We start from the raw sequence: 24,650 nt of genomic DNA, 5'->3' as shown, positions 1-24,650 counted from the left end.
GGGTATTATAAAGTAATAATATATTTAATCAAAATAGGGTAGGGTATTATAAAGTAATAATATATTTAATCAAAATCTGGTAAAGTTTAGGTTAAAATTTCCCAAGATCTTGGGAAAATTAGGTAATTACAAAGAAGTAAATTTAAAATTAAAAAAAAATAAATTTTCTGTTTATACTCCGGGACGACCAAACGAGTTCACAAGATAGACAGAACACAAGAAACAGCACCGTATTCAGCAGTCACGGTGCTTGAACCTCGGTCACTCAAGGCACGTGTACTTATGCACCCGCGCACCTGACCACTAGGCTACGGCGGCCTGATTGCGTACCTGTTTTATAAAGATAGATTACTGTATAGGTGATCCAAAGTTTGATATTAAAAAGAAAAACTATTTTACAAAGCATATTATCTATTGGGAAGCTATCACTTCTCTAGTTGCTTAAGAGAAGTTGTTGATACCTATTTAAGGCTGGTGTGCGTTTCCCTTTATAAGGAGGAACAGTTAGGAATTAGAGATTAAAATTTAAAGTATAATTAGGGAAAAAAACCCCAAACAAACTAAGAATGAAACCAGCAAAGCCATGTTCAGATGGAAGCCTGGTAGCTATCGCATTTCAATACAGCTCTAAAGGCGAATTTACATTTTGCACTTTGAATGTACGTCCCAAATGATTCATCCACAGTGAAACAGAGTTGAAAGCTGACAAAATTTATACAATTTATTATTTTTAACAATACGGTTTCATTTCATCAGTTTCCAAAATGGTGCGGTGACTGAAATAGTGAGTGTCAGAATCAATGTACTAAATTATTAAACGAAATGAAAAAAAAAAAAAAAAAACCGTCGACGCCATCGTTGGTGGATAAGGCCATGGATCAAGAGGCGACAGCAATTGAGAGCATCAAAAAAACTGTTAACAGAACTTTCTGTGGAAGATCCCGATACTTATTATATCCCGATATTACAAGCACTTAAAATTTTTGTAGGCTCAAAAATATATGCATATTCTCATCCTTCAAATTAAATGCCACTATTATAGATTATTATACAGATATCTGACAGGCGCAACCACAGTTTGAAAACAATACGTCCTTCGCGACAGTTCACTGTTCAATAAATGCCCAGAATGCAATGAAAATACATGTTTACACGTGTCATTCTCTTTTCACGGCAGATGAATTACCACTTGATTCATGAAAAGAATCCGATCTACTTCGTTCACTGTACACTTTGGATGAAATTCAGAAAATTCAATTTATATTTTTTTCACTTTAGATGAATCATCCGCGATGTACATTCAAAGTGCAGAATATAAATTCGCCTTAAGGGCCTAACAGTATAAATTTGACCTTTTCGTCTAGTGGGAAGAGTCATTACATTCGAGTACTTAAAAGTCTTGTCACAGCCCTAGTAATCAGATTCCAGTATTTAGACATTCTCATTTCATTAGACGTTAACATATGATGGCAAGCAAAAATAGAAAGTTAATTAAATAGCAAAAGAGTGGAAGTAAATATTGATTCATCCTCAAAATACTTTTTCTTCCTGATCTTCCATGAAATGCTTATGTGATTAGTAAAGTTGGTTGCATAGGCGCAAATGTATTACTGCAAGTGCAGTGCAGACGAGTCTAAAAAGAATCCCAAAGCTTGGCCAAGTAAGATTGTTAATCTCATAATATGAAATTAAAATGAAAAGCTAACTTGAGACAGGCCAACCTCAGACAAGAGATAGTAGTAGTAGTAGTAGTAGTGGCATCTGATGCAAGAAAGCAAGTGTATGAGCTGATGCAGCATCAGCCAAAAAAAAAAAAAAAATCTCTCCAAATTACGTGTGTGTGTGTGTTTTACCTGTATCAAGGGTGGCTCCTAGGCCTTAGCCCATCTCCACCTTGCACGTCTGTGTTGGTGCAGAAACTCTGCAAAGCTTTTTATCGCTTGAGGGAGCAGCCAACACCCAGGCAGCCGCTGCCTGCCCCCAGGCACAAGCAGCCAAGCCTGGGTCTACTATTACCTTTAGTGCCTTGGGCACAAATCCCGCACCCACCGGAGGTAGTGCAATACCGGTGGGTGCCCGCAATCCCGTCCCCAGGTTGCCCAAACCTGGAAACCAACAAAAAAAAAAAATCCAAGCCTCAGCAGATACAAGCTAATTTGGAAAACTCCAATAAACTTAGCGAAGTAAATATTTACATTTGTACAAAAGATAATAGAATTTTAACTCTAAATCCTAGTAATACAATTCAATTTACATATCTTACAAGTCATCCTATTTATATTTAATGGGATACAAACATTTATATTAACTTCTCAGCTGTCAGATTTATATTCGATTTTGGATTTGAGTTCTTAGTTGAAGTCTTTTCTTAAAGACCGATTCTGCAAAGGTCTGGAAAGTCTCAAAGTTTGTTTTGTTATCAACTAGTATTTTCACATTGTCCTCAGCTAGACCTGGAACCTGATTAAGTAGCAATACTCGATGGTCTGTATATTGCGGACAAAACAGTAAGACATGGATCCAGTCTTCCATTTGACCACAGGTGCAAAAAGGATTCGGCTCCAAACCTCTGTCGAAAAGTTTGGCCCTCAGAGAACCATGGCCTGTTAATAAATACGTCGTAAACATGCTTGGTGCAAACCACGAAACAGAAGGTTGAGTAGAAGCAAACTCAACATTTTCAATATACTTCTTTGTGACTTCACCGTGCACAGACTCATTCCATCTACTTTGCCAAATACTAACCATTTCACTCCATAATCTTTTCCGTTCTGTCTTTAAGTTACTAACTGGGTCGGTTGTAATTCCCATAATAGATACCTGCAGTCCTTTCTTATGTTTATAAATCATGCCACGGTATAAGATAAATAAATCTAAAGGCAGTTCTCCTCCAAGGATTTGGAGGGCATTGTTTGATACTGTACGAGGGGCATTGTTTAGTGCCAGAAGCATTGTTCTTTGAACTGATAGTAGCTTATTTTTAATTTTCACCTTAACGACGTTCTGGTGCCAAATACCTGCTCCGTACGAAACTATAGGCAGAAATATTGCTTTATAATATAGTTTCATAGTCTTTTTATTCAAACCCCAATCTCTTTTGGAGATTCTTATGACCGAAGCAGTAAAATTTCTAATTTTTTCCTTCAGTTTGGTGACATGAGGGAGAAAGGTTAATTTATCGTCGAGAATTATGCCAAGATATTTGTTTTGAGGAACATAAGGTATCTGTATACCATTCAGTTGAATTCTTGGTGGTCTTCCATAATTAAAGTGGTTTTTAAATGTCATGAAATTGGTTTTACTCGGAGATATCTTGAGCTTGTTGATGTCAGCCCATGCCACCAAATCATCTAAGATGGGTTGAATTTTGTCCTCTAATACCTTACGTGACCTTCCTTCTATGGCGATCACGAGATCATCGGCGTAGGCCACCTTTAGAGAATCCTCGTGTGTTTTCGTGAGCCACCGATCTAGTACGGCATTCCAGAGGAGAGGCCCCAACACCGACCCCTGGGGGCATCCTCTCGAAACCTGGGCCTTGTAAGACAGATGCTTTGCCTTGACCATGATGTATCTCTCATTAAAGTATGATCTCAGTACCCTGTACACATAATTATCACATTTAGCCAGCCTTAAAGACCTGAGGGTACTCTCCCACCAGAGAGAGTCGAAAGCGCCCTCAAAGTCCACAAAAATTGCCAAAACATATTTAGAAGATGAATTCTGGATAAAGTTCGTCAGCGTAAGAATAGCATCGTCGGTGGACCTCCCTTTTTTGAAGCCAAACTGACAGTTTGAGCATAGTTGGTTTTCCTCAAATTTCTTTAGTATTCTGGGAACCAGAAGATGTTCAAATAACTTTCCCAGATTAGCGAGTAAAGAAATTGGCCTGTAAGCACGGGGATCGGATGTGTTTTTCCCATCTTGAGCAATGCCAGTTTCCACTGATATGGAAAGTATCCTTCCAGGAGGCATTTGTTCAAGAGATTTAGCAGTACTTGTGGGTATAAGTTGAAAAACTTGACGATAACAAGATTCTCCACAAGGTCAATTCCAGGGCATTTTTTGCTGTTTAGTCTAGCTATGGCAGAACCCAACTCCAACAGATTAAAACACTCAATATCAGTTGAACCCGTATACATACTGTTTTCAAGACGTATCTGGCCTTGCTCCAATGTATCCAACTCTGGAATATCTTTAGGGAACCTCTCTCCAAATGCTTGTCCAGTTCCTCCTTAAATTTATTTAACCTATCAACTTCCACAACGACAGATGGAAGTTTGTTCCAGCAAATAACCACCCGCTGGCTAAAGGCAAATTTCCGCACATCTATTCTACATCTGTCTTTTCTTAATTTGAACTTATGCCCCCTTAGATTCGTAATTTGAACAAGTGGAAGGATCCCATCAGAATTCAGCGTGCTCAACCCATTCGAGGCCTTATACGCCTCAATCAGATCACCGCGCAGGTGCCTAGTCTCCAGCCACTGCAATTTGCAGAACTTAAGCCTCTCATGGTAAGAGGATCCCTTCATTCCCCTCACCAATCTTGTTGCCCTTCTCTGTACACGCTCAAGCAAATCTACATCCTTCCTAAAATTACGTCTCCGGACCTGTACGCAGTACTCAAGGCGTGGCCTGACCATTGCCTTATACAGAGGGACAATCACCTCCTTTTCCCTGCTAGCAAAATTCCTATATATCATTGACAAAACCCCATGATCTGGCCTAGCAGCCTGTCTGCATTGCTCAGAAAACTTCATAACTGACTGCACAATCACTCTCAGATCTTTTTCATTTTCTACCACCTTAAGTGTAGTACCCCACAAAGAGATGTAGTACCACACAGATCAAAGAGATGTGGCATATGCAACAAGTAACGATCATCGTGTCAACCACCGGTATGGTGCCAAAGACCCTACATAATAGCCTAGCAGCATTAGGTTTCCCGCCGCCTCCGTAGCCGGGTGGGCAGGAGCAGCAGTGTGTAGCACACGCTTTTTGATTGGACGTGGGTTCGAGCCGTGACCACCAAATACGGAGGATGCGGAAAGGCCAGGTGATGACCACCGCATGTCCCCGGAGCAATATACCTTAGTTGCTAATGCTCCTAAAAACCAAATAACAAACAAACATTAGGTTTCCCAGAGTACACCTACAAGGAACTCCAGAAAGTCGCAATCCTGAACACCTGTAGGATAGTCAGAGAGTTCCTCACCCAACTGTAACCCCAGACATAACAACCATCCTGGTGTACTTCGTAGAAATACCCGTCATGGGTTGGAATCCCCCAATCAGGGAAAAAATAATATAAGAGAGCAACAATAATAATAACAGCCAGAGAGTTCCTGGACCAATAGTAATAACAGCCGGACATAACACCCACCCTATGTGTTTAGTAAAAGCACCCGTCACGGGGTGGGAATCCCCCTTCAGGGAGAAATAATAATAATAACACGGACCTAAGACAGAAGATCAAACAGATATGGCATATGCAACAAGTAACAACCATCCTGTCTGTGCGGTAGCACAGTGATATCGTCGCTGTCCTCCCCACACCGGGTGGAAAAGGCCCGGGTTAGGATCTCGTCAATGACGCGAGAAAATTTTATGGATTTTTTTCACTCCGTGGCTGAGTTAAGCAGTCTCAGGAGTTTGAGCAGTCTCAAATTGGCCAAATACGTTGCCCTGAGGCTGCTGTTTCTCATATGTAGTACTTTATATTTGTCAATGTTAAACTTCATTTGCCACCTCTCAGCCCATCTGCTCAGCCTTTCCAGATCCTGTTGCAGCAGCATAGCATCAGTAGTGTCCTTAACAACCCTTCCAACCTTTGTATCGTCTGCAAATTTGGAGATTAAGATTGAAGCAGTCAATATTATTTATAAATACAGAAAACAATAATGGACCCAACACTGAACCCTGAGGGACTCCACTAATAACATTAGTCCACGATGAGCAGTGTCCATTGATTACCACTCTCTGTCTTCTCCCCCTCAACCATCCCTTTATCCGTAGCAGCAATTTTCCTCCAATGCCACACTGCTACATACTGCAATAATTAAAGACAAACACCAGCCAAGGAATTAAAAAATATAATAAAAATTTTTAATTCCTTGGTTGGTGCTTGTCTTTAATTTTTAATTTTTAAAATGTTTAATTCCTTGGCCGGCGTTTGTCTTTAATTATTGCAGTATGGAATTTCCCAGCCCCATAGGCCTGTTTGAAGACACACTGCTCCAATTTGTGCAGCAGTCTTCCATGTGCAACGGTATCAAAAGCCTTTCTAAGATCCAAGTATATAATATCAAAGTTATTCCCTGCATCCAGTTCTTTTGTGACTGCATCATAGTATCCAATCAAATTGGTCAGGCAAGACTTCTCCTTAACAAAACCATGCTGTGTCCGAGCTATAACTGAAGTCTTGTCTAGATGATCCTGCAGTGCGTCTTTAACCAGTGCCTCCATTAATTTTCCTGGAACAGAAGTTAAACTAGAATGAGCTAGTTGGCACTAGAATGAGTATAACAATATAACTAGAATGAGCTAGTTAGCAGAAAGCAAAAATTGGAATGAGGTTTCTGAGAAATGCAAGGGCAGAAACATTACAAAATGTAAGCAAATCACACCTGAAAACGGATTCCATGTATTTATATTTTGTTATAGGACGGCTGATTTAGACTTCCGTGAGCCGTAAATATCCCCTTAATCCATATAATTGAGAGTGTACTGTATTTACAGACGCAGAAAAATTCATCGCTTTCGTTTTTCTGTTTTTTTTATCCAAAGTTTGAATATAATTAACAAAAAAAGTATTAATGCATGCCGTGTTTTATTTAATCACTCAATTTCCGAAATCAAATCGATAACTTATAAAAAAAAAAGCACATATTTATTGTTATATACATTTAATTTATTTTTAACGCAATCTTGCGTGTTATCAAAAATTTTGCAACCCACACAGGTTTTTCTGTTGTCCACTCACCTACAGGTTGAGAAACGCTGCCCTGTACCATCTTACTATTGTGAAGATGTTTCCGGGAGCAGCCTGGGGTTCCGTTATGAAGTTTAAAAGGAATAAATAAAAATAAGGTAAAATAAATAAGAGTGATAAGAATTCAATAGTGAAAAAATACGTAATATTAATTTACCCAATTTTTTTCTTTTAATAATTAATTCCTTATTAATTTTATTTCATTTTTTTCTTACAATTTATTACGTACCTGGTGGTTTTTTAATATTACAAGTATTTTTGTGTTCTGTTTATCTCTTATCGCTGTTATTTATTTTATCTTATTTTCATTTGTTCCTTTTCGACTTGATGACGGTACCACAGAATGGGCTCAGAAACCTGGAATTTATTTTATTTCCAACTACTGTCTAGGTACACCCACTGAACCTAGACCGATCGATGAACCGAAACTGAACTGATCGATGAAAATCTGTCTTAATGGAGCGACGGATCACTCTGCGGTCTTCCAGTCAGAAGTGTTTTGGTATGAAGGATTCCTGGAAAATGCGTATTACCCGATGTAGATAGGTGAATGCTATACGTTTCCATTGAACAGCTACAACCCAGAAGCCTTAGTTAACAAAAAGAAATGCACACCGTCAGGGGCGGTGCCAGGATTTTTTAAACGAGGGGCTAAAGCAATGTTCTGGGAAAACATTAAGCTTTAATAATCATGTAACGCTAAAAAATTCACCTTATTTTGATCATAGGGGTAGTTATTTGCTCCATTAGCCCAAACCTTGGACTACCCCTGCACACCGTTGGTTGGTTAGGTTCTACACATCGTATCCCTTTTGATTCTTAAACAGGAAAAATTTAGGCCCACTAAATTTGAACTGTGGATCAATGAAAATCTTGCTTGTGGAACGACGGGTGGTGCTACGTTCTTCCAGTCGGAAGTATTTTCCTGGAGGCTTATTGCTGAAGTGTTTTTTGAACCCCGGGGGCTCACATCTGGTGAGTATGGGCTTGGCAAACCCAGGGTCCTGAGCTGGATATCATCATTCTTCCCTTTCTTGGTGATTCCTTTCTGCTTCTCTCTCTCTCTCTCAGGGTAACTCGGGGATTTTTTTTTTTTTTTTTTTGGCTGGTGCAGCATAAGCCTCAGGCTTCCTTGTACCATATGGCTAATAATAATAATAATAATAATAATAACTTTAAATCTGGAAGAGTAGGTGTCGTGGCTGGGACTGTTCTAGGACTATGTGCTAGGTTCACTGGGTTAAGTGCATGGTACCATAAATGTTGCATCTTACGTTAATGTTCTGGACAATTCTGTGTGAATTGTCCTTACCTTGTGTTAATTATAGAAGCAGCCGTAAAACGTTCCGTAACAACGGTGCTACGCATCATTAAACAAGGATTATGAACCCGTGGTCTGAAGAGAATAATATTAAAATATTGCAGTGGTCAGTGTAGTTAGTATTGAGATTCAACCTCAATCCACTTGAATATATTTGGGATGAGTTTGAATGTAGAAAAATAGCGGCTGAAAGACAGTAATCTTCTTCACTGGAGGTCACAAATGCTTTAAAAGGGGAGAGGGGGCTTCGAGCACAACGTCACTATCTTTCCACTAGAAATTTGTAGACAGTCTTCCACGACGCATTGAAGCAGTCATTACGGTTCATGGTGACCCTAAAGAGGTAAAAAAAAGGTAAATGTAGTAATCGGCGCCGGCAGGATATTTTGCAAGAGGGTGCATGTGGGAATAGATTCTTTGTTCACCAAATTTTCGAATACATGCAAAACTTATGTGTTTCAATAAATTAATGAAAATATTAAAAATTGTGTATTACTTCGAAATCCAAAAGGTGGTGATGGCATGCCGTCATGAGCGCCTTGCCGGTGCTCATGACTGTATGCTATTACCAATCCACTTCAGGATGGAAGCTTCCTCAACGATTCATGTTGAGGGAAATGGACTATAATCTGCCACGCTGACCCAGTGCCGGTTGGCAAATCGACCATATTTAGCAGAATAGGGGCTTGAATCCCCTGTCTACTCAAAGAGCGTGTTCTACTGCACTTCCACTCCTGACCACTCGGATAGAGAAGCCCTATGCATTATTAAACCATCCAACTTGTGATATATTTTCCTGCACTGCTCAGTTTCTGTAGTTGTTATGGCGCTGCCATAATAACACAGATGTGATGACGGTACTTTTTTTTATATCGTTTTTTTTTATTATTATTACTATATACCGGTGGTTATAAAATAAGTTTCTCTATTCAGGAGACCCTAGTGTCAAAACGGTTACAGTTAGCGCTGTGAAAATCGGTGGGTATGTCATTTAGGGTATGGGGAAGCGATTTGTAGAAGGAAAAAAAATATTTCAAATTTCCGCCACCATGGGGTAAAATGGCGCTGCACATTGTAAAAATTGTCATTTACTTTAAGACACGTTGCTTACGCAAATGACATCTTGTTATATAAAAGCAGAAAGGCTAACGCCACTGTTAATAACCATTATGGCTCTTACCAAAAAAGGAAGGTTTACGTAAAGGACCTTTGACGTCAGCGGGGATTCGAAAACTAATAAAGAAATTTGAAGTGACCGAGGAGTTAGCTGTAATTCCAGACGGGGAAGGAACGGAGGTAGTGGATGAAGTGGTGGTTGCAATGGTCAGAATGCGAAACACTACCAGTCAGTAGTGCCGGAGGTGTGTCAAGAGAATTGAACCTTTTCGGGTGCGAATTTTGGCCCGTCAATGAGATCCGCGAAGACACGAATGAAATAGTTATGCAAAATAGTTGGTTCGAAATAATCATCAATATGGTCATGTACTGTATTACCTGTAGGATAGCTGTGAACATTATTTCAACTTTGCCTTGTTACATTGCGTTATACATAACTCTCTGTAAAATGTCCAGAAATGATTATAGCGTTATGTTGGTGCAGTGTTTTTTGTGTTGTACAGTGCTTTCTGGTCACCTTGCTACTAGGAAGCAGCGATCACAAAGAATGCTTCCCAATACCGGTCGACGTGCCAAGAGGAGACGGCCAGATGTATATATTTACGATCCATAAGGAGGCAGGTGGCATCTCTTAATTAAGGAAAGCAAACAAGAAGACAAAATAAGGCTTCACAACACACGAACGATGACAATCCCGCACTCAGTTAAACTCGGTGAAAGCAATCCCGCATATGTGTCGACATAATGTACGAAGATTCGTCTGGTTATGTTGCATAGGTGAAGGAAGGGATCAAGAAGAAAGAAAAGATATCAAGCAGTATTCAAGATCTGACGACAAAGCAGAAATAAAAATGAGAAAAGGATAATATCCAAAAGTTTATGTAGAAAATATTCTAATTTGGGGATTTGGTGTTTATTAAAAGTACTATTAGTAAAATCCTGGAGAGTATTGAAAGCTTATTTTTAAGGAATATAATCGGGTTTACTTCTAAAAGAAAGAGATGGAACAACACTTTGAAAACTTGGCAGAGATCAGTATAAAGTAGCAGAAATCTCACGAAAATACGAGCTACAGGTGTTAAGATTCGCAGTACTCTTCCATGTAAGTGTTTTTAGGGAAGACTATTGTTGCTAGGTTGTAGATTTGGTTCACTTTGAAAGAAAAAATGAAGTTTTTGTGAGCCTTATTCCCTAACAATATAAGAGGTATAAAGGTTTCGATAAGATATTTTTAATTTACTTTATTACTGATAAATGTTATTGATGGTATAAAGCATTTTGTAATCAAGCCTAAGTTTCGTATATATTCTACCAAATATTGATTAATGAATTTTACCACCTTTGTGTTTCTCTTCCAGAATCAGCTGCAGGGCTAACAGTGATATTATCAAAGCTGAAAGGAATACCTTTTCTGATGCGATAACAAATACTTTTTATAACAACATGGAGATGTGGTAAAACTCCTGCCGATAATTGATACTTAGGTAAACTAATCAAACAACGCGTTTACCTACGCATCATGCCACTCAGGGAATAGCTTAGATTTTGATCTGGAATTTTTATTATGTTCATAATAAACCATATGGCGCAAGGAAATCTGAGGTTTTGACTGCACCAGCCAAAAAAAAAAAAAAAAAAAAAAAAATTTCTGAGTTACCCCTGAGAGAGAGAGAGAGAGAGAGAGAGAGAGAGAGAGAGAGAGAGAGAGAGAGAGAGAGAGAGAGAGAGCAAGTCAGAAATAGAAGGAAATCACCAAGGAAGAGAAGAATGATAATATCCAGCTCAGAACCACGGGTGTCCCAAGCCCATACTCACCAGATGTGAGCCACTGGGGTTAGTCAAGTTACTCTTCTGTAACATATACAAGGTGATTACAGTGAGTTTTTAAAATCGAATTATCGACAGAAAAATTTAGTGCTGCGATACTTACAGGAAACAGAGCAAACTCTCGATTATCGCCATGCAAACCATTTGCGGAACTTGAAAAATCAGGAAATTGGCAATATATTTCTCTGTGAATAAAAAACTGTCGCATTAGGGCCACTTGATAACTAACTCATCTAACTACGTGTAATTTGTCCATAAATTGCTTGTGTTCTTTATTCGATGTGCTTGTTTTTTTACCTGAAATCTTTGCGTGTCTAGGGGGAGAAAATCTTGTGCCCACGCTTTACACCGACTACTCAGCCAGGGAGTTAAGAAGGTCCATAAAATTTCATCGCGTCATTGACAGATCCAAAAATGGGCTTCTTTCATATGAAGTAGGGAGGACGGTGATTATAATCGGTGTGCCGCCCACGCAGTTTATCCCTATGGATATGAGTGAGTGATAACGTTTTGCATTCTGATCTAAATTATACACAAGTCAATCAATTAATTCTAGACATCGCAGCTCTGCTGTACGACAACTAATTTTTTTTTTTTTTTTTTTGGTGAACTGCAGTTAGTTAACAGGAGGGTGTATGTAAAGCATATGCTGTCACAGTTTGCAAGATCTGGCAAATTGTCCGGTAACTGAAAACGTGAAAAGTAGCTTTAAGTTACATGTTGTTAGTGTCAACTATTTCGTTAACTGCATAATGAAAGATTTTAAGATTGAGAAATGTTGTGTTATTCGCTATTGTATTAGACGTGATATAAGTGCTACAAAGACTATGAAAGACATCAGAACTGGATGCAAAAAATAATTTAGATATCATATATTTGGATTTCAGGAAAGCTTTTGACACTGTTGCGCATGGAAGACTATTGTACAAATTAGAGCAGAATTGTATTAAGGGTAAGTTGCTACAATGAATAAAAGGATGGTTAAGTGGGAAAAGACAGAGGGTGGTAATCAATGGGTGTTGTTCTTCATGGACTAATGTTATTAGTGGAGTCCCACAGGGTTCGGTGTTGGGTCCACTGTTGTTTTGTATATTTATCAATGATATTGATGAAGGTATGTCAGGCTTAGTGTCGAAGTTTGCAGATGATACAAAAGTTGGCAGGGTTGTTAATGACAGTAATGGCAGTGTGCTACTGCAACAGAATCTAGATAATTCGGGCAGATGGGCTAAGAAGTGGCAACTGAAGTTTAACCTTGACAAATGCAAAGTACTGCATATGGGTAGAAGTAACCCCAGAGAAACGTACCAACTATGTGGTACTACACTTAAGGTGGTAGAAAACGAAAAAACCTGGGAGTAATTATGCAGTCAGATATGAAGTTTTCTGAGCAATGCAGACAGGTCTGGAGGCCTCATTTTAGGAAGAATGTAGATTTACTTGAGCGTCTACAGAGAAGGGCAACAAGATTGGTGAGGGGAATGAAGGGATCCTCTTACCAAGAGAGGCTTAAGTTCTGCAGATTGCAGTGGCTGGAGACTAGGCATCTGCGCGGTGATCTGATTGAGGTGTATAAGGCATTGAATGGGTTGAGCACGCTGAATTCTGATGAAATTCTTCCACTTGTTCAGATTACGAACCTAAGGGGGTATAAATTCAAATTAAGAAAAGACAGATGTAGAATAGATGTGCGAAAATTTGCCTTTAGCCAGCGGGCGGTTAATTGCTGGAACAAACTTCCATCTGTCGTTGTGGAAGTTGATAGGTTGAATAAATTTAAGGAGGAACTGGACAGGCATTTGGAGGGAATGGTGTGATTTTTTTTTATTTTGGTTGATGCTGCATAAGCTCATACACTTGCTTTCTTGTATCACATGCCACTAATACTACTACTACTACTATTCAAACCATTCAAGGCCTTATACACTTCAATGAGATCATCTCGCAGTCTCCAGACGCTGCAATTTGCTGAACTTAAACCTTTCTTAGTAAAGGCACCCTTTCGTTCCCCTCACGAATCTTGTTGCCCTTATCTGTACACCTTCTAGCAACTCTACATCCTTCCTGAAATGAGGCCTCCAGACCTTTACGCAGTACTCAAGGTGTGGTCTGCCCATTGCCTTATAGAAAGAAATAATCACCTCCCTACTAGCAAAATTCCTGTGTATACGTATTAATATTATATACATGATATTCGTATTAAGTATTTAAAAATTTTATCTAAATTTTTAAATTGGCATGCTGCCATCGCGGTTTGGGTCTGAATCCCAACTGCGATGGTGCGGTTGTTATAGAGTTAAGGGTGAACGGGGGGGGGACAGAATTTGTATTTTTGCATATGTCACACTGCTAAAAATAAAACTTGTGCTAAGTTTTAAATTATTTAGTATTTGTTCATGAATGTCGGCTATGGTCCTGTGGTTTCGGTAGGCAGCCAAAAGTAAGGTGAGTTCGAGTCTATATTTTGTCACAAAAAATACGCGATATTTTATGACTGGCGTTGGATATCCTCTTGAAATTAATAACCCATTAGGTCTGAAATAGGGTGAAATTGCACTCTCTTCTGCTACTCAAATTCGAAAGAATGGAACGAAATTTATTTATTTTATTACATGTATTATTATTATTAATAATAGCCATATGATGCAAGGAAGCCTGAGGCTTATGCTGCACCAGGAAAAAAAAAAGTTCTCGAGTTACATTGAGAGAGAGAGAGAGAGAGAGAGAGAGAGAGAGAGTGTGTCAAAAGTAGAAGGGAATCACCAAGAAAGAGAAGAATGGTGATATCCAGGACCCTGGGTGTGCCAAGCCCATACTCACCAGATGTGAGGGGCAAGTGCCCCGTTTGTCCCCCTCTGCGAACTCCTATGCTCCCAGGTCTTTTTCATTGTCTACCACCTTCAGTGTAGTACCACACAGTTGGTACGTTTCTCTGGGGTTACTTCTACCCATATGCAGTATTATTATTATTATTATTAGCTATATGGTGCAAGGAAGCCTAAGGCTTTTGCTGCACCAGCCAAAAAAAAAAAAAAAAAAAATTCTGAGTTACCCCTGAGAGAGAGAGACAGGGTCAGAAAGAGAAGGAAATCACCACGAAAGAGAAGAATGATGATATCCAGCTCAGGACCCTGGGTGTGCCAAGCCCATACTCACCAGATGTGAGCCCCCTGGCAGTACTTTGCATTTGTCAAGGTTACGGGGAAGCAGTTATTTATTTTTAATACTCAAGTGGTCATATACCCATACAGAAATGAAATAAATAAATAAATTTTCTGTTTATACTCCGGGACGACCGGGTCAGAGGTGTTTTACAAGATACACAGAATACATGACCTTTGCAATGAGCTATAAGTTGTGATTTTAGACCAATGAAAATCAGTTTTATTTAGACAGTGAGACGTAGAGACCTTATTAAAGTTTTGTAAATAATAATGATTACAAATATTTATTTATTTATTTGTTAAAATTGCTAATGGCTATACTTTAACGACAAAGTTCCAACCCGTTGTATCTGTTTATTTAAATATGTTATTCTTACAACTCTAGAAACGGAAAATTTTACGATACGGAATGCTTTAATTGAATGGAACTATATGAAAGTAATAACTTGCATTTTAGTCTTTTTAGACGGAAAGTAGTAGTAGCTCAGTCCAGCGTGTTTATTTGCATTTCATCCCGCATCTTTTTTTTGAAATTTATTTTGAAAAATACACACTGCAGTGTTGTGAATTACTTTGAGATATAAATATTATACTAGAAAACAACTTCGCGAAAGTTTCGTGAGTTTTGGCTAATAATAATAAATTAATAAAGTGAGAAATGTATATTTATTTATTTTGTCTTTGAAAAATTAATATATCAGAGGGCAGTATCTAGTGACCAGATATTAAAAGTAGGTTTTGGTTATTAAATGGAAAATTTTATGTACAAAAAAAAATTAGGGGTTAATCTTTACAAGCGACATATTAGCAGAGCTCATTTCCACAATATATTATGGGAATTAATTCTTCACTTTCTGAATTAACAATTAGAAGCGGTAAGAATTTTTAAATGTATATACAATATTTATTTATTTCTCTAATTCGAAAACGTGAATATGAACGTAAATCTTATGGGTAACGCCCATACAAAAAAAAAAAAAAAATTAAATTATTAGTAACTGGCATCGAAAACTAAAGGAATAATAATAATAAGTATTACTATTACGATTTTGCAAACCTTTAGGATGAAGGGACAGACACAGGCAGTTTTCAATATTTATAATTAAAAAACCTGCTTATGACGTCACGAAGGATGAAATAACTCCTAAACAATTTAAAAATATATTTTGTGTTATGTTTTTCTTTTACAGGTTTCATTATCACGAGCTTTTATTTGAACAAATTAATGTAATTTGTAACTGATTTTAATGATCAATTTATTTTTATTTAGACAGTTAATTTTTTTGCATAGTTTTGATGCCTTATGACCAAAGTTAACAATTCGCCGACAAAATTCCTAAACGAGCATTCCGTAATTCGATGCTTATTATAAATCGCATCCCACATGATTAAGTAGAATATGAATCAGGAAATCCTGATCACGGTTATAGGGAAAGCAGAACGGGAAAACACCATTTCACCACATATTTTGTTAAGCTCATGGGGGAAGGAGGAAAGCCTATATTTTTTTCGGCTGATGCTGCATAAGCTCATACACTTGCTTTCTTGCATCACATACTACTACTACCCCTATACATTTTGGAGCAGCGAGCCTTCTTCCATGCCTGAAGGATTGGTTCTGGAATTATAAATTAAATTAAAAATAATATTTTAATCATTATGAGCAGTCCAAAATTGAGAAAAAAAATATATGGTCGATAATCTAAAAAAATGAATTGCTTTGGCAAGTTTTTGTAATTGCTCGATATATCATAAAAGGCATTTTGACTACTCTGAAGCTGGGTGTGACTCGATTGCAGCGGCCTCTCAAGGAATGACCCAACCGATAAACCTCCCCCTCCCCTCTACTTCAGGAATGTTATGTAATAAAAATACTCCATTTCTCCAAATACTGAACAAATCCCCTCCCTTTCATTAAAAAATTTCCAAAAAAATTTAATAATGTTACGCCCAAATTTATTTTGCATATACCTCTGCCCCAGTAAGTTTTTTTGCTACTACATCAGTCAGTCCTGATCCCCCAAAAAAGGGCCCTGAAAAACATCTTTCAGTTTAAAAATTTCATTGGTTTTTTTTAAAGAATTTTTTTTTAGCTGGCCAAGCTGTGCTATATATATAATGAAATAAATTGTAGAAACGATCTTAAAAAAAAAAAAAAAAAACTACTGTAGTCATTCTAATAATCTACAGACAGCTGGTCAGTGGTTCTAATGGTCCGACTGTTGATGATCCTGCTCAGATAGCTGATAATCTGAATGAGTATTTTGCGTCTACATTCAAACATGAGGAGTTATTAAGGGAGAACAATGAAGGAAGTGTATCAAACTGTAACAGGGTGCTTAATGATTTTGTAATAACTGAGAGCAAAGTGGAGGAGAAATTGTAGAAGTTAAACATAAGAAAGGCACCTGCATGGATGGGATCTATTCAGTTATATTAAAGGAGGCAGCAAAGGAAGTAAGCAAACTCTTAGACATAATTATAAGAGCATCCTTGGACTCGGGGGGAAGTCCCCACAGACTGGAGATGTGCAAATGTATCTCCAATTCACAAAGGGGGGGGGATCAGAGGGTGACATGAGTAATTACAGACCTGTTAGTTTGACTTCTGTTTCAGGGAAAATAATGGAATCACTGGTTAAAGAAACATTGCAGGATCATCTAGACAAGACTGCAGTAATAATTCAGACACAGCACGGGTTTTGAAGGGGAAGTCTTGACTGACCAATTTGATTGGATACTATGATGTGGTCACAAAGGAACTGGATGCAAAAAATAATTTTGATATCATATACTTGGATTTCAGGAAAGCTTTTGATACTGTTGAACATGGACGACTACGGTACAAATTGGAGCAGTATGGCATTAAGGGTAAGTTGCTACAATGGATAAAAGGATGGTTGAGTGGGAGAAGACAGAGTGGTGGTCAATGGTTACTGCTCTACGTGGACTAATGTTATTAGTGGTGTCCCTCAGGGTTCAGTGTTGGACCCATTGTTGTTTTGTATATTTATCAGTGATATCGATGAAGGTATATCAGGTTTAATGTTGAAGTTTGCAGATGATACAAAGGTTGGAAGGGTTGTTAATGATAGTGTGCTACTGCAACAGGATCTAGAAAATTTGGGGAGATGGGCTGAGAAGTGGCAACTGAAGTTTAACATTGACAAATGCAAAGTACTGCATGTGGGTAGAAGTAACTCTAGATAAATGTACCAACTGTGTGGTACTACCCAATGGTCAGGCCATTGCCTTATACAAATACTGCGTACCGGTATGGAGGCCTCATTTTAGGAAGGATGTAGAGTTGCTTGAGCGAGTACAGAGAAGGGCTACAAGATTGGTGAGTGGAATGAAGGGGTCCTCTTACCAAAAAAGGCTTAAGTTCTGCAAATTGCAGCAGCTAGAGACTAGGCATCTGCGAGTTGATCTGATTGACATCTACAAGTTTTTGAATAGTTTGAGCAAGCTCAATGCTAATGGGATTCTTCCTCTTGTCCAGATTAATCACCTGAGGGGACATAAATTCAAATTGAGGAAAGACAGTTGTAGAATAGATGTATGAAAATTTGCCTTTAGCCAGCAGGTGGTTAATTGCTGGAACAAACTTTCATCTGTCGTTGTGGAAGTTGATAAATTGAAGGAGGAACTGGACAAACTTTTAGAAGCAATTGTGTGAAATTGTTTTTTTTTTTTTTTTTTTGGCTGATGCTACATAAACTCATACTCTTGCTTTCTTACATCATATGCCACTATTACAAGAGAGAGAAAGAGAAGGATTAGTTTATTTAAATCATGTCATGCTACAAATAGCCTGTCAGTTAGTCCTGCTTTGAACAGTGTAAATCAGATAAAATCTGGTTTACACAGTTCAATTAAATGTATGAAGCTAATGCATGTTCAGGTGTATATGCAGATAAAGGAATGTTATAACCTAGTAGAAAAGCAATGGAATAAACTTGGGGAGGGGTTAACACTCATTGGGATTAGATTGACTACCCTAAGATCTGTCATGTCCCTATTTTTTTGCCATTTGTAAATCTGTTTAGGTAGTAACATCTTTAAAATTCTGAAAGCCCATAGCTCACTTGAAGTATCTTCCAAAATGATAATAACACAAATAATAACACACATGATAATGACCCAAACATATTTATTCTTTTTAATCAAAATTATGTGTAACAAAGGAATAAAAATAAAGGTAAGATAGCGTTTAATCACTCAAAAATAATATTTTGATTTTGACTTGTTGATTTTATTGCAACAAAATTGAAAATAAAAGTGAGTGTATGAGTATATTATAGGCCAAATGACTGGGATGAATATAATGAACAGCCATATAGACAAATAGAATGGGTCAGCTAACTTGAATGCTGAATAATGGAGGATTTTAACCTTTCATATATTGACTAGAATTTGTGAGTTGGTCATTCCCATAGTAACAGAGATTTTCTAAATTTATTGGATAATTGTTTTCTACAGGAGTATGTTAGGCAACAAGAGAAAGGATTACTCTTGATTACACCAGTCAACAAGGTTTTGCCAACACAAGTGAAAGTAAGCATTTTTTGCTAATTTGTATGTACTGATTATGAATATGACAGTAAAAAGTTTCTATCATGTCACATTTTTTAGAAACATGCAAAAACATTAAAAAAACCTCGTAAAATAGCTTTAAATCAACGAAATATTCCAACATCGTATTCTGTACCTTTCCCAGTCAAATTTATTGTAAGAAAAGAGATATATCTGTGTTGTTTAATGGTATACTAATGCCTCTTTTTAGTTTTATGGCCTTGAGGAGTGGTCGCTCTGAGTTATATTGCCAGAATCCTTATTATGTGGTAGCACGTTCGGACCCATCTGGCAGCCTGTCTACTATATTTCCAGCGACCTGTGAAAGACAACTTGTTTACAAGCTGTCTTTAGCCTTTAATTGTACATTTTTGCAGTTAGTTTTGATTTGTAAGATTTAGTGATAGGTTGTGGTGTTTCAAGGTTCTGTTTTGGTCATGTGAAAACTCATGAAATGGAACGAAAACACTGTGCCTGCATTAATTCGCCAAACAGTTTTTGCTATGTTTGTGGACAATTTACAGTGAAGTTGCAACATCGATCAATCACAGATGAGGTGAAACAAGCTTATTATTTTTATTTTGGTTGTCACATGAGTGATCAGGATAAAAGGTGGGCACCGCATACATGCTGTATAATGTGCTATGTAAATCTGACTGAATGGATGAAGGGGAACAATTCTAAAATTCCTTTTGCTGTTCTGATGATCTGGCAAGAACTAATGTCACCTTGAAGATTGTTATTTCTGCCTCACAGATACTAAGGGGGTTTCAAGGAAAAATAGAGTTAAAGTTTACCTTACCTCAACCTTCCATCTGCAGTAAGACCAGTGCCACACACACACCAGAACTCCCTATTCTTATTCCTCCACCTAGTTGTGAAAATATCACTATTCCAAAAGAAGAGCAATAGTCACTAGAGTCCATACCTGCTCCCTTACCGTCTGCCGATCCTAGTTACAATCCTGAAAATGACAAAACCCTACACTTAATTGAGTAAAGTGAACTTAATGATTTGGTTAGGGATTTAAATCTTTCAAAGCAACCGGCTGAGCTATTAGGATCTAGGTTGCAACAGTGGAATTTGCTGGCAAAAACCACAAGGATTTATGTGTTTAGAAACTGAAATGAAAGGTTTGTGGGCTGTTATCAAATGGAAGGTTCTCTTTGTGTCAGCAAAGATGTAAACAGATTGATGGATGAACTAGGGTTTGCCACACAATCCTGAAGAATGGAGATTATTCACTGATTTTACTAAACTCAGTTTTGCTACACAATAGTAATATCAAACCGCCGGTCCCAGTGGCGCATTCAGTGGCTATGAAAGACACCTATGATAGCATATCATTGCTATTAAATGCTTTAAACTATAAGAAATATTGTTGGAAAATCTATGGTGATTTAGCATTAGCATTAGTAGAGGCATTTGATGCAAAAAGCAAGCTTATGCAGCATCAGCCAAAAAAAAAAAAAAAAACCCCACTTCCACTTCGCCCCTCTGTTCAAAATACCTGTCCAGCTGAGCCTTAAACTTATTTAGGCTATCAACCTCCACTACAAGGGATGGAAGTCTGTTCCACCAACCAACCACCCGCTGGCTAAAGGCAAATTTCACCACGTCTATCCTACATCTGTCTTTCCTCAATTTGAATTTATGCCCTCTCAGGTGATTATTCTGAGCTAGAGGAAGAATCCCATCAGCATTGAGCATGCTCAAACCATTCAAGGCTTTATACACCTCTATCAGATCACCTCGCTGGTGCCTAGTCTCCAGACACTGTAATTTGCAGAACTTAAGCCTTTCTTCGTAAGAGCACCCCATTGTTCCATTCACTAATCTTGTTGCCCTTCTCTGTACTCGTTCCAGCAGCTCTACATCCTTCTTGAAATGAGGCCTCCAGACCTGTATACAGTACTCTAGGTGTGGCCTGACCATTGCCTTATACAAGGGAATAATCACCTCCTTATCCCTGCTGGAAAAATTCCTGTATATCATTGACAATACTCCATGAGCTACTCTTGCAGCCCATTCTGCACTGCTCAGAGAACTTCATATTTGCCTGCACAACCACCTCCAAGTCCCTTTCATTCTCTACCACTGTCAGTGTAGTACCACAGAGTTGATATGTTGCTCTGGGGTTGCTGTTTCCCATGTGTAGTACTTTACATTTGTCAATGTTAAACTTCATTTGCCACCTCTCAGCCCATCTGCTCAACCTTTCCAGATCCTGTTGCAGCAGCATAGTGTCAGTAGTGTCCTTGACAACCCTGCCAACCTTTGTATCATCTGCAAACTTGGACATTAAGCTTGATATACCATCATCAATATCATTTATAAATACAGAAAACAATAATGGACCCAACACTGAGCCCTGAGGGACTCCACTAATAACATTAGTCCACGATGAGCAGTGTCCATTGATTACCACTCTCTGTCTTCTCCCCCTCAACCACCCCTTTATCCATAGCAGCAATTTTCCTCCAATGTCACACTGCTCCAATTTGTGTAGCAGTCTTCCATGTGCAACAGTATCAAAAGCCTTTCTAAGATCCAAGTATATAATATCAAAGCTATTCCCTGCATCCAGTTCTTTTGTGACTGCATCATAGTATCCAATCAAATTGGTCAGGCAAGACTTCCCCTTAACAAAACCATGCTGTGTCTGAGCTATAACTGAAGTCTTGTCTAAATGATCCTGCAGTGCTTCTTTAACCAGTGCCTCCATTAATTTTCCTGGAACAGAAGTTAAGCTCACAGGTCTATAATTACTTGTGTCAGCCTTTGATCCTCCTTTGTGAATTGGGGTCACATTTGCACATTTCCAGTCTATGGGTACCTCCCCTGAGTCCAAGGAAGCTCTCATAATTATGGCTAAGGGTTTGCTTACTTCCTTTGCTGCCTGCTTTAATATAACTGGATAGATCCCATCCACCCCAGGTGCCTTTCTTGTGTTTATCTTCAACAGTTTCTCCACTTTATTCCCAGTTATTTCAAGATTCTGTAGCTTACTGCTAGAGTTGAATACACCTCTGGCATTCCCCTCGCTGAATAACTCCTCACGTGTGAATGTCGATGCAAAATATTCATTTAGTTTGTTAGCTACCTGAGCAGGATCATCAACAGTTGACCCATCAATATCAAGTGGACCAATCTGATTCATCCCCTTCCTTCTAGAGTTTACATAAGTAAAGAACTCTTTGCCGTTTTTCTTTGCATCCCTTGCCAAGGATTTCTCGTAATCTGCCTTCGCCTGCCTAACCTCCTTTGTAACTTGGTTGCATATCAACTTGTATCTATCATAGGCTTCTGTGTCGTGTGTTAATTTGTAAGTATCCCATGCATTTTTCTTCTCTGCCATATGCCTCATTAGTTCATCTGACATCCATTTTTGCCTAAACCTTGAACAATATTTCTTAGTTGGTATGTAAAGCCTAGTAGCTTCCAAGATAAGTTCTTTGAATGCTTCCCATTTTGAATTTGCTGTTGGTAACATCATCAGTTGGTCCCACTGTATAGAATTTAAATACTGTCTCAGTCCATCGTAGTCGCCTTTACGGAAGCAATAACCCCTCCCTTTACCCCTAATTGTAGTTACCTCTTTGAGTAAATCCCACTTCAGCACACTGTGATCACTGCCACCTAGTGGTTCATTTATCTGCAGATTCTTAATGCATGAAGAATCACTGCTGATAATCAAATCAAGAGTATTACTCCCTCTAGTTGCCTCCCGAACATGCTGATGTAGAAAACAATCATCCAATAAATCCACAAAAGCCCTGCTAGTGTGTGAGTGACCAGCCCCCAAATTCCAGTCAATATCTGGGAAATTAAAATCTCCCATTATAAGACTCTCTGATTTACTGGCCCTCTCTATTTCCCTGTACAGTTTCTTATTATACTCATCAGAGTCATTAGGCCTATAGCACACTCCTACTCTCAATTTTGATCTCCCAATGCTTATGTCACACCAAACTGACTCGACACTGCACTGTCCAGCGATGTCGACTGGCTTCACTTCCTTGGTTTTTATGTGTTTCTTAACTAATAGCATAACCCCTCCCCCTTCCTATCCTGTCTATCCTTTCTGTAGACGTTGTACTCCCCAAATTCCAGTTCTGCATCCCTTATATCTGTGTGACACCACGTCTCTGATATCCCAACAATATCTGCCTTTGATGTTTTGAGCAATACCTCAAATTCATCAAATTTATTTACTAAACTCCTAGCATTGGTGTACACGCAAGTATACCTACACCTGTTTCTATTCTTAGCTACCCTAACACAACCCATCTGTTTACTTGTACCGCAATGGCTCCCAGCAGTCTCTGAAATATCATGCATCTTGTTTTTCAGGCTTCTGCTCATTCTAATAGAAGCAGTGCAAGAATCTCTTTCACCTCTGCCAGTGGCTACTGTCAGTCTATTGGTCTTTGTCTCCCCCCAAGCTAGCAGTTTTCTGACCCACCTAACACTGCCTCGATAGCATCAGCAAATATTCTTTGCACCCTTTCTATTTAAGTGTATCCCATCCTTGTAGAAGCAATCTCTCCTGTTAACAAGTACAGTCCAGGCTGAAAAAAATTCTACCCCTTGAGCCTTGCACAATCTTTCCAGGGCTGAATTGATCGACAAGGCTCTCATTTAAAAGTAATCACTTTGTTGCTTGGACAACAGGCTTTACTAAGTATGGTCAAGCAGTAGAACATCATTATATTGTGAAGGAATGGCCCATCAAAGAAGAATATGTTTCCGGGAAACTCAACATCAAATGCACACCTTTAGTGAAACCCGAAATGGTGCTTCTCCCACCTTTGTACCTTAAGTTAGGGCTCAAGAAAATTTTTTTTTAAAAGCTCTGGACAAAAATAGTGAAAGTTTCGAGTACCTAAATAGCCAGTTTCCAAAAATTAGTGATGCAAAGTGGAAGGAGGGTATATCCATAGGTCCACAAATTAGACGGCTTTTAAAGGATGAAATCTTTGAAGCTAAACTTAATGCCACTGAATTAGCTATGTGGAAATTCTTCAGAGCTGTTGTTAGTGGGTTTTTATGGAACTAGTAGAGAACTATAAAGAGTTGACAGAAGAATTGTTGCATAACTATCAAAAGTTAGGATGCTGAATGTCGCTGAAGATACACTTCCTACATTTGCACCTGGACTTCTTGCCGGACAACTTGGGATCCATCAGTGACTAGTAGGGGGTAACGATTCCACGAAGATATCCACACTATGGAGCAGAGGTACCAAGGACAATGGGAGCAACGATGGGTGACTATTGCTTGTTTCTGATAAAGGATAACCATTCTGCTTATAAGAGTCAAAAATAACTGTAAGTAGTATGATTTCCTATTTTTGCCTCCACCTTTCTGGGTTAATTGCTTACTTAAATCCAAATAGGTGTTTTTAAAGTTTAAATATGTTATTTTTAATCCGTTTGGAATGTTTACTGTTTGTCATTTCTATTTCAAGCAACTATTTTAAAAGGAAAGTAGTCAAGTACATTTAGACAGTAAAAATCCACAATTTTTGGAAAAAAGGAGCATAAAGCCATATTATGAAAACGTGACGTGCTATGAACTTTCCACTGTCATTTTCGTTTTCAGAGCATGCAATTTAGTCAAAATTCGTTGATTTCGTTCATGTTATCGAAAAAA

The 24,650-nt window shown here is 38.4% G+C and overlaps 1 protein-coding gene across 1 annotated transcript in view; it reads left to right on the top strand.

Annotated features, from left to right (window-relative positions):
• The first annotated feature begins 15,174 nt into the window (after positions 1-15,174).
• LOC150086631 (TNF receptor-associated factor 3-like) overlaps positions 15,175-24,650 on the top strand; it is a 214,147-nt gene continuing 204,671 nt past the window's right edge. The window contains exon 1 of the mRNA XM_090372210.1: positions 15,175-15,296. The gene's annotated coding sequence lies outside the window, so the exon portion shown is untranslated. The remainder of the gene's footprint in view (positions 15,297-24,650) is intronic.

This window comes from Mastigoproctus giganteus, chromosome 4 (assembly GCF_048544385.1).
Source record: "Mastigoproctus giganteus isolate SK-2022 chromosome 4, ASM4854438v1, whole genome shotgun sequence".
In the NCBI taxonomy this organism is placed as follows: domain Eukaryota; kingdom Metazoa; phylum Arthropoda; class Arachnida; order Uropygi; family Thelyphonidae; genus Mastigoproctus; species Mastigoproctus giganteus.
This window is presented reverse-complemented; position numbering and strand designations above follow the sequence as displayed.